The 11,480-nt window shown below is 37.1% G+C and overlaps 1 non-coding gene and 1 pseudogene across 1 annotated transcript; one reads left to right on the top strand and one right to left on the bottom strand.

Moving 5' to 3' along the window:
* Positions 1 to 281: 281 nt before the first annotated feature.
* Positions 282 to 388, top strand: LOC139039263 (U6 spliceosomal RNA). The gene has a single exon (XR_011492586.1). It is a non-coding gene; the product is annotated as a U6 spliceosomal RNA (small nuclear RNA).
* A 4,833-nt stretch (positions 389 to 5,221) lies between these two features.
* Positions 5,222 to 6,152, bottom strand: LOC110149390 (small ribosomal subunit protein eS1-like; annotated as a pseudogene).
* Positions 6,153 to 11,480: the final 5,328 nt, after the last annotated feature.

Raw genomic sequence — 11,480 nt, 5'->3', positions numbered from 1 at the left:
TGTTAAAATGGCCATACTACCCAAAGCAATCTACAGATTTAATGCAATCCCTATCAAATTACCCATGACATTTTTCACAGAACTAGAACAAATAATCCTAAAATTTATATAGAACCATCGGTTAAGTTGCTCAGTCATGTCCGACTCTTTGCGACCCCATGAACTGTAAAGACCCATAATTGCCAAAGTGACCCTGAGGGAAAAGAATGAAGCTGGAGGCATAACCCACCCAGACTTCAGGCAATACTACAAAGCTACAGAAACCAAAACAGGGTGGTATTGTGCTTGCTTTGGCAGCACATATACGAAAACTGGAATAACACAGAGAAGATTGGCATGGTCCCTGTGCAAGGATAACAAAAAACCAAAACAAAACAGTGTGGTATTGGCATAAAAACAGACATATGGATCAATGGAACAGAATAGAGAGCCCAGAAATAAACCCACATACCTACAGTCAATTAATCTTCAACAAAGAAGGCAAGAATATACATAGAAAAATGACAGTCTCTTCAGCAAGTAATGTTGGGAAAGCTGGATAGTCACATGTAAAACAATGAAATTGAACACTCCCTCACACCATATGTAAAAATAAACTCAAAATTGCTTAAAGACTTAAATATAAGACATGGTATCATGAAACTCCTAGAAGAGAACATAGACAACATATTCAGACATATACCAATATTTTCTTAGGTCAGTCTCCTAAAGCAATAGAAACAAAAGCAAAAATAAACAAATGGTACTTAATTAAACTCATAAACTTTTGCGCAGAAAAGGAAACAATAAGCAAAATGAAAAGACAACCTATGGACTGAGAGAAAATATTTGCAAATTATGTGACCAACAAGGTTTAATTTCCAAAATACACAAACAGTTCATACAACTAAAAAAAAGAGATAGACATTTCTGTAAAGAAGACACACAGATTGTCAATAGGCACATGGAAAGATGTTCAACATTGCTAATTATTAGAGAAATGTAAATCAAAACTTCAAAAAGGTACCACCTCACATCAGTCAAAATGGCCATCATTAAGTAGTCTACAAATAAATGCTGGAGATATGATCCTGCAGTCCTACTCTTGGGCATATATCTGGAGAAAACTCTAATTCGAAAAGGTACATGCAGCCCAATGTTCACAGCTGCACTCAGTCGAGACAAGGAAGCAACCTAAATGACCACAGACAGATGAATGGATAAAGATGTAGGATGATCCCCTGGAGAAGGGCATGGCAACCCACTCCAGTATTCTTGCCTGGAGAATCCCCATGGACAGAGGAGCCTGGCAGGTTACAGTCCATGGGGTCGCAAAGAGCCGGACACAACTGAAGTGACTTAGCATGCATGCACATGTGATAAATTTGAAATGCCTGTGATATTTCTAAGATAGAACAGTAGGCAGCTGAGAGTCTGGAGCAAAGAGGAGAGGATTAGGGACATATTTTAGAACTAACACTGTAGGGATAAGATTTTAGACTTGGAGATGGGTCAGATCTCCTAGGAAGAAAGAGTAAAGGGAGAAGAAAGGAGAGCTAGAGATTGAGCCTGGAGAATAGCCAGGTGTAGAGCTATGTCACTAAAAGAAATGTTGACGGCAATTCAGAGGGGCATATAGTTTGGCGAGGCTTCCCCAGTGGCTCAGCAGTAAAGGATCAGCCTGCCATGCAGGAGCCATAGGAGATGCAGGTTCGATCGCTGGGTCGGGAAGATGCCCTGGAGGACGACATGGCAACCCACTCCAATATCTTGCCCGGAGAATCCCATGGACAGAGGAGCCTGGCAGACTACAGTCCATAGGGTCACAAAGAGTCGGACATGACTGAAGCGACTTAGCACTCACATGTGTGTGGTTTGGAAAGGAAACTGATGATTTATATTCGGAACTTGCTAAGTTCGAGGTGCACACTGAAGTCTCGTAATTTCTAGTGTCATACCTGGGCAAAATGTGTAGGTCCCCTTCAAAATGTGAATGCCATATTTATATTTTACTTTGTGATTTGGTCTTATGATATCTCTGTGAATTTTCAGCATAAAATATTACTAATCATGTTCACGATGGAGTTTGGAGCAGTAGAAACAATTCTGCTAAGATCCATGACACTGCAGCTGTTTCTGAATTATAGAGATAAATAATTTTCTATGTCACCAGTCCTAAACAATAAGTGGCTATTTCATTTTGAGTAACGGACAGGAGATGAAGAAAGAAGAATTGTCCAACATTGAGCCAATGTGCTTTACGGGAAGTACACAAGCTGAGAATGCAATGAAAATTGACCATTTACCATGTGCTAGGTTCTGTGCTGGGTTTGGGGGATAACTCAGAGAACAAGACATAAAAGTCTTAGATCTTACAAATAAGTAAGGGAGATGGGAAAAAATTAACCTGCAAATAAAATAACCACAATGTGTGGCAAGTGCTGTGAAAGAAACAAACAGATACAGGAAATACGTGGGAGAGGTGGTATGGCACTTTGAGTCTAGAAAGAGTCTTTAGAGAAATTTTCCTTGGGTAGGTGACATTTATTTAAGTCGATTTCTGAAGGGTGAGGAGTCAGTCATATCAAGATGTGGTGACATGGTTTGCTATTGATAAATCACCAAATTGTTTTTTTGCAGAATTTGTCCCTGAAAAGTTAAAGCAGGCCTAAGAGCTCATACTAGAATACAGGCAGTACGGGCACACTGAGGGTGGGGGAAGCTGTTGGAAATGGTCTGCCCCCACGAGTAGTATTTTATCATTGACATTGTTTAAAATTGCGTGCACAGGGTGATAACAAAAAGTAGACTGACATTTAGTCAATTTTACTATTATTTAAAAATTTTTTTACAGACAAAAGCCCCGTCATGGGCTGAATGATGGCCCTCAAAAAGCTGTGTCTAACAACAACAACAACAACAAAAAGCTGTGTCTATATTCTAATTACTAGAATCTGTGACTATTACCTTACATAGTAAAAGAGTAAATATTCCCTTATATAAAAAGATGTGATTAAGGATTTTGAGAACATGTATCAGATTATCCTTTCATAAGCTGAATGCAAATATTAGATCGAAAAATTAAGCTACCTAGTTCTTAAAATAAATAGATACATGTTTTAATAGAGTTATCACTGTAGAATTCAATGCCATTTTGGGAGAAATGCTTTTTTTTTCATTTGGCTGCACTGGGTCTTAGCTGCATGTGGGATCTAGCTCCCCGATCAGGGACTGAACCTATATCCCCTGCGTTGGGAGCACAGAGTCTTAATCATTGGACCACCAGAAAGTCCCCAAGGAGAAATGTTTCTTACATACAAGTTTGCTTATAGTCAAGTTACTTAACCCAAGTTAACTTGCCTGGCCATGTAGGTATTTTTCTTCATTTGTTTGTTTTTAATATTTATTTATTTATTTAGCTGTGCCATGTCTTTGTTGCGGCATGTGGGATCTTTAATTGGGGCACGTGAATTCATAGTTGTGGCATTGTGGGATCTAGTTCCCTGGCCAGGGATTGAACACAGACCCCCTGCATTAGGAGCATGGAGTCTTAGCCACTGGGCCACCAGGGAAGCCCCCATGTAGGTGTTTTATATTGTCATTCCTAATGGAGAAGGAGGCCTCCTGATAGCTCAGGTGGGCCCTCTCAAAGCAGGACTACAGTCCTGGGCCTGGTCACAAGTTTAGGTTTAGATATTAATACTAATCAGCATTAGGAAGACTGAATCACACTTACCAAACTCACAAGGCCAGCAGGTGACAAAATTCAAGTGTTTAAAAATATTTACTAATTTAATAAATGATGAGGAACTTCTGTGTGTTATTCAGTGTACTCTCTCTGCTTACAAACAAATGACATATAAGGTGAGGTTACATTTGGAATTATAGCTAGGTGATGACATCAGAGCAAGCAGAGGAAGTTTAATGAATGGTTTTATACCTGCGGTAGACCGGCTCTGAGATGACCTTCAATGATCTCTTTAATGAAAGTACAGTATTCATGCCCTCCTGTGATCCCCTCCCCTTGTGTATAGGTGTGTACTCACTTCTACTGAATAGAATACAGCAGAAGGGATGTCATATCTGAGATAAGGTTACAAAAAAGACTATGGCTTCATCTTGAGAGCTCCCTCTTGTTCTACTGCTCACTCTGAGGAGAGACAATTGCTATGTTGTGGGTTGCCCTATAGAGAGGCCTCTGGTTAACGACCAGTGAGAAACTGAGGTCTTCGGCCAAAATCTCACGAGGAGCTGAATCCTACCATCAACCACATGAGTGACCTCGGAAGCAGATGCTCCCAGCATCTGGGAGCTGGGACCTTGAGCCAGAGGCGCCCAACTAAGTAGCACCCAAATTCCTGACCCTCAGAAGCTGTGAGATAATGTTTGCTGTTTTAAGGCACTAAGGTTTGGGGTAAATTGTTACCCAGCGATAAATAACACAACACCAAACATATAACTTTTGAAGTACTAATTAAAAAATACTAAAAGACAATAAGGAGGGAAATAAAACTGAGTAACAACTACAATAGTAGTTTTCATGGATACACTATTTATTTTAATAGCTTCTTAGGCAGTCTAATCACACTGACTAGATTCCCTATTAGTGGTTAATTTCATCCAGTTTATGTTGAGTGTTACTAGTTTTATTCTCAGGGAGGGACATTTTATCCAACTTCTGGGTGCTTCTAACTATGGACCCCAAAAAACTAAGTATACACACTGATAACTAAATATTTATTGATTCATTCACAAATAAATTTATTTTGTCTACTGGAGACTAGAAAAGAATCCAAAATGGCATACTAATTCCCTGATCTTTTTTATTTTTATTTATTTTTTCCTTTTATTTTTATTAGTTGGAGCCTAATTACTTTACAATATTGTAGTAGTTTTTGCCATACATTGACATGAATCAGTCATGGATTTACATGTGTTCCCCATCCTGAACCCCTCACCCACTTCCCTTCCCTCCCTGATCTTTTTTAAAATTAATGTTCACAGGACAGACAGATGTTTAATTCATTTTTTAAAAAAAATACTCTTTTTTAACAAAAGGAATAAATGTTCAATGTGCAACTTTTTTTAAAAAAATAGAGAAGCAAAGAAGAAAAAAGTGAAAGTTAACTTTGAACCTGCTACTCAGAAAGGACTGTTACTGAATGCACTATTGATTTTAGTTGACAACAGTTGCCTATTCTATTTTTTTAAACATCACAATAAGACTTTTTATTTGTCACCATTAAATATCTGAATTTTGAACAGATTCTTGAATCTGATATGAGCCACGAGGCTCATATCTATCATCTCATTCAACTTTAGCATTCAGTTTATCCCCAAACTACTACCTTTACTATGAAGCTCCATTAGTTCACCCAATTCAAATTTTTGCTTCTTAGGATTTTTACTTTTCTAACAAGTAATCATAGACAGGATAAAATGATTGGCAAGGCCTTTTCTATATCTTTCTCAATGCTATCTGGAATCAATTTATTGACAACTTTTTTTCAAGTTATTTGTCTGCACTTCTCAGATCATGATTCCAACCATCTTCTGGATTTGGTGGACTTGTTGGTGCTTCCTTAACACAAGAGGTCTTCCAAATCTGACTATTGTGGTTTTTAGTAAAACCAACACAGAATAGATTAAGCAAATAACCATTGGTAGTCTTGACATCAACATGAGATTCAATCATGGCCTGCCACTTTTGGAACATTTTGGAACACAGTTTATCACAGCTACGATCCATACCATGGAAGCTGATTGGCAGTTTTTGCCCTAAACGTTCTCAGCACTTAGTTTGGATTTTCTAAATGAAACTCCATTATTCTGCAGATTAGCAAAGCTCACTTTTACAACATGACCCTGAGGCCATCAGATGCAATTTTGACTCCTTGAGTTTTCCTGACTAGTGTTTATTCAGCATTTCATATACTGAACATAGCTGCTACTTTCACACTGTACCAATCTTTCCTAGAGAATGGATTAACCACTTTCTTCTTGGTAACCTTTTTGCCACTTTTTAGAAGGCACTTGTTTTTGCCCCCTGCCATGGTGCTCTCCAAGAGCCAAAGGCCTATTTGTTTATTCTTTTAAAAATTGGGAAAACATTCTATTCTTGGTTAACTTGATAATTGATTTTTCTAAAACTGTTTCCTTAATGAAATATCATATCTGAAAGTTTAACTTTATATATGTAATATTTAATAAATTTAATAGTATTTAAATTAGTATCACTAATATTAATATTTAGTACCACTTACTAACATTATAAACACTTTACTCAACACATTTATTTACATTATCTAATTTGACTTTCATTATAACTTGCAAGGTAGGCATTAATATTACTTTCATTTTCAGAAAAGTAAACTAAGGCTTAGAGAGGAAAAATAATTTGCTCACACAGGATCACAAAGCTAAGCAGTTTCAGAATAGATTCCATTCTAGTTCTGTCTGACTACAAAATTTACACTCATACCATTCTGCTATAGTTTCTCCCTCAAACTTCTCCCCATAATATTTTTCATTAAAAAAAAAGTAATTTGAAAAAACTTACATATTTAGAAAAGTCGTCATATCCCAGTTATTAAAAGACTAACCTAATTTACCCATATCTCTGTTCAATTCCTTTGAAAGTTTTTTGAACTTAGTGTCTCAAGGCAAAAATATTGAGATCTAAAGGAAATATACATGAATAAAATTCTTTCTCTGCTGAAGTAAAACAGTGGATGTTACCAATGATTTGCCTTGTTTGAAATTGGAACTATCATCAGAGAACCAATTTCCATTTATATAAAACTACATAATTCTGTTTCTGATTATAATTTCTGTAAAGTTATAATCAATTGTTACAGTTGAAAAACTAGATTTTTATCAGCTACATTTCTTGCTGCTGTATAGTCCATTATAATGAAATAAAGGGGTAATCTGGAAAGAAAGAGCAGTGATAATGATTATGGAATGTTAAGAGTGGGAAGAAATTTGGAGGCCACTTTGCCCATTCTCCAAATTTTGAGAATTTAGAGGTCCAGAGATTCAAATATCTCTGTATCTCTTAAGTGGTCATAGTAGATAAAGGGTAAGAATAAAGGTATATGAAAAATGACTTTCATCTGACAATTAAGACAGTGTTGCAAACATATTTACCCAAGTTCCAAACCTCTATCAATAAGAGAAATTAATTTAAAAAAATTCCAAATAACAAAAAGCATAAGACCTGGTACATAAACAGTACCTAATATATATTTGCGAATGAACAAATGAATAAAAAGGTTTTATTGCTTTCAAGTTCCCTCAGTCCTTGAATTCATACTTTATATGCAATTATAATGTATACATATAATTTATTATCTTGCTTTTTGCCCTTGAGTTATAGCATTTTTCCATGTTGTTATAAAACATGACTATAACCTTTTAAAGTACCTATTGAAGTTACAACACCACTGAGTCAGATTCCCAAATGATTGTTAAAAATCACCATTAACAGGGGTGAATCCAGGTTTTGGGGAGGGCCCTTATGAAGGAAAAAATACAGAATGATATTACTTTAAAAAATTTTTACATGGAGAAGGAAATGGCAACCCACTCCAGTATTCTTGCCTGGAAAAGTCCATGGACAGAGGAGCCTGGCGGGCTGAAGTCCATGGGATTACATGACTGAGCATGTGTGCATGAGGGCTGAGGGAGATGGGTTGGTAGCAATAAAGTGGTAGAACTAAAAAAAAAAAAAAAAAATTTTTACAAAGTACAATACCTCGCTCTTTCAAGAGATCATTTCTAGGACCGCTCCAGGGACTTGGAGGCCCTGCTTCTGTTGATAACCAGATACTACCTTCATGGGGGTTATGATATAGCTTGAATGTTTTTCAGAGGTTACTACAATTTTAGAAATGTATACCACACTTGATAGTGTTAAAAATTCTTTCTATCCAGCTGACCTGGAATCTGCTTCAGGCTCCATCATAAACTTGGTGGCTTTTAAATTATAAGCAAGTCTCTTTTAACTTCTTCAGGTCTTACATGCCTCATCTGTAGAATGGGCTTAATATCTACTTCAAGGAATTGCACATGAAAACAAAGATAAAATAGTTCAGTTCCTGACACATCATAAATGCTCCATAGGTGTTATGAAAATGGTGATAGTTAAAACATTAGCCTACCTTATATAGGAACCGCCTGTTTCTCCATTACAACTTCCTACATTGACTGTAGGTAAAATATGGTGTAAAATGAATTTTAAAGATTGTGTAGATTCAATTTTGTATTATTTTAATTACTTTTTTGGCCTCAGCATGAAGCATGTGGGATCTCAGTTCCCTGACCAGGAATCAAATAAGGGAAGTCCCTTATTTTAATTTTTAAAAATAATGTTATTATGAAAAGTAATAACTATATAACAGCACATTTGGAAAATAGAAGAAAAAAATAGCACCCATAATTTCTCCAGACTTATACTACATTTCCTTAATGTGTTTTTTTTCCCTTAATGCAGATTTTATTTAAAATATAAAAATATGCTTGAAGTAAGGAGATCAGTCCTGGGTGTTCATTGGAAGGACTGATGTTGAAGCTGAAACTCCAATACTTTGGCCACCTGATGTGAAGAGCTGACTCATTGGAAAAGACCCTGATGCTGGGAAAGATTGAGGGCAGGAGGAGAAGGGGATGACAAAAGATGAGATGGTTGGATGGCATCACTGACTCAATGGACATGAGGCTAGGTGAACTCCGGGAGTTGGTGATGGACGGGGAGGCCTGGCGTGCTCTGGTTCATGGGGTTGCAAAGAGTCAGACACAACTGAGCAACTGAATTGAACTGAAGTAAACCCAATTATTCTCTTTTCAAGGAAGTTTGGTATTATGGCATTATTTTTTTCAAATACATGGCAAATCTTAAAATATGTTTTACATAAAAATATTTTAGAAAAATCAGGAAGAAAAGTTACACATTCTACTGTTGTTCCATACTTATGAGCCGTGCAATGCGGCTAAAGTAAACAAATAAATAAAGATTCATGTTTTTATAAGGTTATAAGCTTACTGTACATAGAATTTAGTACTCTGCATTTTTTTCTTACATTATATCACAAGTCTTTCTCCATACTATTGCACACTACTACAGCAACTTTCATAGTTACTAGAGCATATGAGAGCAAGGCTTAGTTTCCTAAACTTCATATAACTGTGTGAAGACACCAAGGCAGGCCAAAGATGTGAAAAGCCAGAAGCTCAGAAAGAGTGTTCTTGGTTTGCCTGCAACTATAATGCAGAAAATATATTAAGAGAAATTATGACTCAAGGATTTTTGATTTTCAACCAAATGTCCAAATAAGCAAAAGAATATAAAGCCCTATCAACATAGTCCTAAATTCCATAAACACTTTTATTTCTTTAAGAGATGGGAAAGTGGTACAATACTATTCAACAGCAAGGACTTATTTGTCACGACATGTTATTAGGATTTTAGCTTTCACAATTGGGTAAACGTATACCCCTTTCATCCAAAGGGGTCTTTCTTTAAAATTTAGTAAGGCAACACAAATCCTCACTATAAAGAATGAGTCAACATCTGGACATGGTTGTCTGAATTCAGTGACATTTGCTCTTGGAAAAAGAGTTTTATCTTTTAATTATTCTTTTGGCTGATATTCATTAATTGCAAAGTACAACTTTTTTCTTTTGAGCTTCTTTGCTCCTTTAACATGGTCCTGCTGTAGAAATTCAAGCCACATGTAAAAAATTGTTAAGATATACACTAAGGAGGCAATCCACAAGTTCATTGCTGAATGAATGGGAAAACAAAATGTGGCATATGCATATACAATGGAATGTTATTCAGTGTTAAAAAGGAAGGAAATTCTGATATATACCACAACATGGATGAACCTTGAAGACATGAAGTGAAATAAGCCAGACACAAAAGGACAAATATTGTATGATTCCACTTATATGAAGTATCATAGAGATAGAAAATAAAATAATTGTTATCAGGGCACAGGGGGAAGGAATGGGGAGTTATTGTTTAATGTGTATAGAGTTTCAATTTCTGATGATGAAAGGTTCTGGAAATGGACAGTGGTGATGGATGCATAAAATGTGAGTGTCCTTACCGACACTGGGCTGCATGCTGCAAAATGAGTAAAATGGTAAATCTTGTGTATTTTATGGTAAATTTTAAAAAATGCCCCCAATATAACACAGACTGAGAAAAAATGTATAATGTAACATTCATGGGCTTCCCTGGTCGCTCAGACAGTAAAGAATTTGCCTGTAATGCAGGAGACCCTAGGTCAGGAAGATACCCTGGAGAAGGGAATGGCTACCCATTCCCGTATTCTTGTCTGGAGAATTCCATGGACAGAGGAGCCTGGTGGGCTAGAGACTATGGGGTATGGACTGCAAACAGTCCAACATGACTAAGCCATTCACACTGATGCATACATATTCAGTAAGAAATAATTATACAGCAAATATATCTGTAACCACTATCTAGGTCAAGAAATAAAGACTATCAGAGTGCACCCTCTTGCCCCCATCACAACCCTTTCCTCCTTCCTGAGTAACCACTCTCTTGACTAAACGTTTACTTTTAAAAATCAGGCTGTAATGTGATAATGCCGGTTAAGCTAAACCAATGTTACACAAAGCAATAGAGTATTTCTTTACATTCCAATATTTTCCATATATGCAAAACATTTTTTAAAACTTAACTTCTAAAGTGCTCTTTCCCTCTTTCTCTCTTGAAACTTTGCATTCTAAAATCTTTCTTGAATTCACCGTTGACCTCACCTGCAGAGTTAAAAAAAAAAAACCACCACCAAACAACTGCTTCTGTGTAGATTTTTAGATTTTCATTCCTCCCGCTCTCCCTTGCCTCCAACTACAAAGAAACAATGATTTAAACCCTTTGTGCCCTTTTAGAAAATTACACAGATACCCCATTGTGGAATCCTATAATCCCTTCGTGGAAAGGAAGAGATTAGCATATGAATACAAAGCAAAATGAATCCAGAATACAAAATGATTTACTGGATTGTGAAGCTCTTGTATTCTTAAAAATGTATTTATTTCTTCTTTCTGATTTGCCTCTTTAGTGGTCTCAGGGTTAAGGGAATTGAGCTTCCCCTCTGGTTACCCGGAAAAGGATTTAGGGGAAAAAAAAAAAGCCAATAGATTCTAGGAGCTGCAAAACCAACAGATGGCTCCCAGAGCCAGTGGAATCGCCAGTTGAATCTGCTGCCCTCGACATGAGCTAGCTTGCTGGCGAGGAGTGTAGAAAGTGCTGTTCGCAGACTGCGCGGTGAAGGAGAGAAAGCGACACAAGAGAGAGCCATAGTGCTGACGTTGAAGGCCCGGCCCTGTGAGGTTGCATAGGGTAAGTGGCGTTGGCCGCGGCTGTGGCGAAGGGGAAGGAAAGAGGATTTGGGCTAGGGGCGGGGCCAGAGGCGCAGCGTGGCTCCTGATTGCTGGGGTGCGGCTGCCAATCTCGCAGAATCGCT

This window comes from Odocoileus virginianus, chromosome 17 (genome assembly GCF_023699985.2).
Source record: "Odocoileus virginianus isolate 20LAN1187 ecotype Illinois chromosome 17, Ovbor_1.2, whole genome shotgun sequence".
NCBI classification, from domain to species: Eukaryota; Metazoa; Chordata; class Mammalia; order Artiodactyla; family Cervidae; genus Odocoileus; species Odocoileus virginianus.
This window is presented reverse-complemented; position numbering and strand designations above follow the sequence as displayed.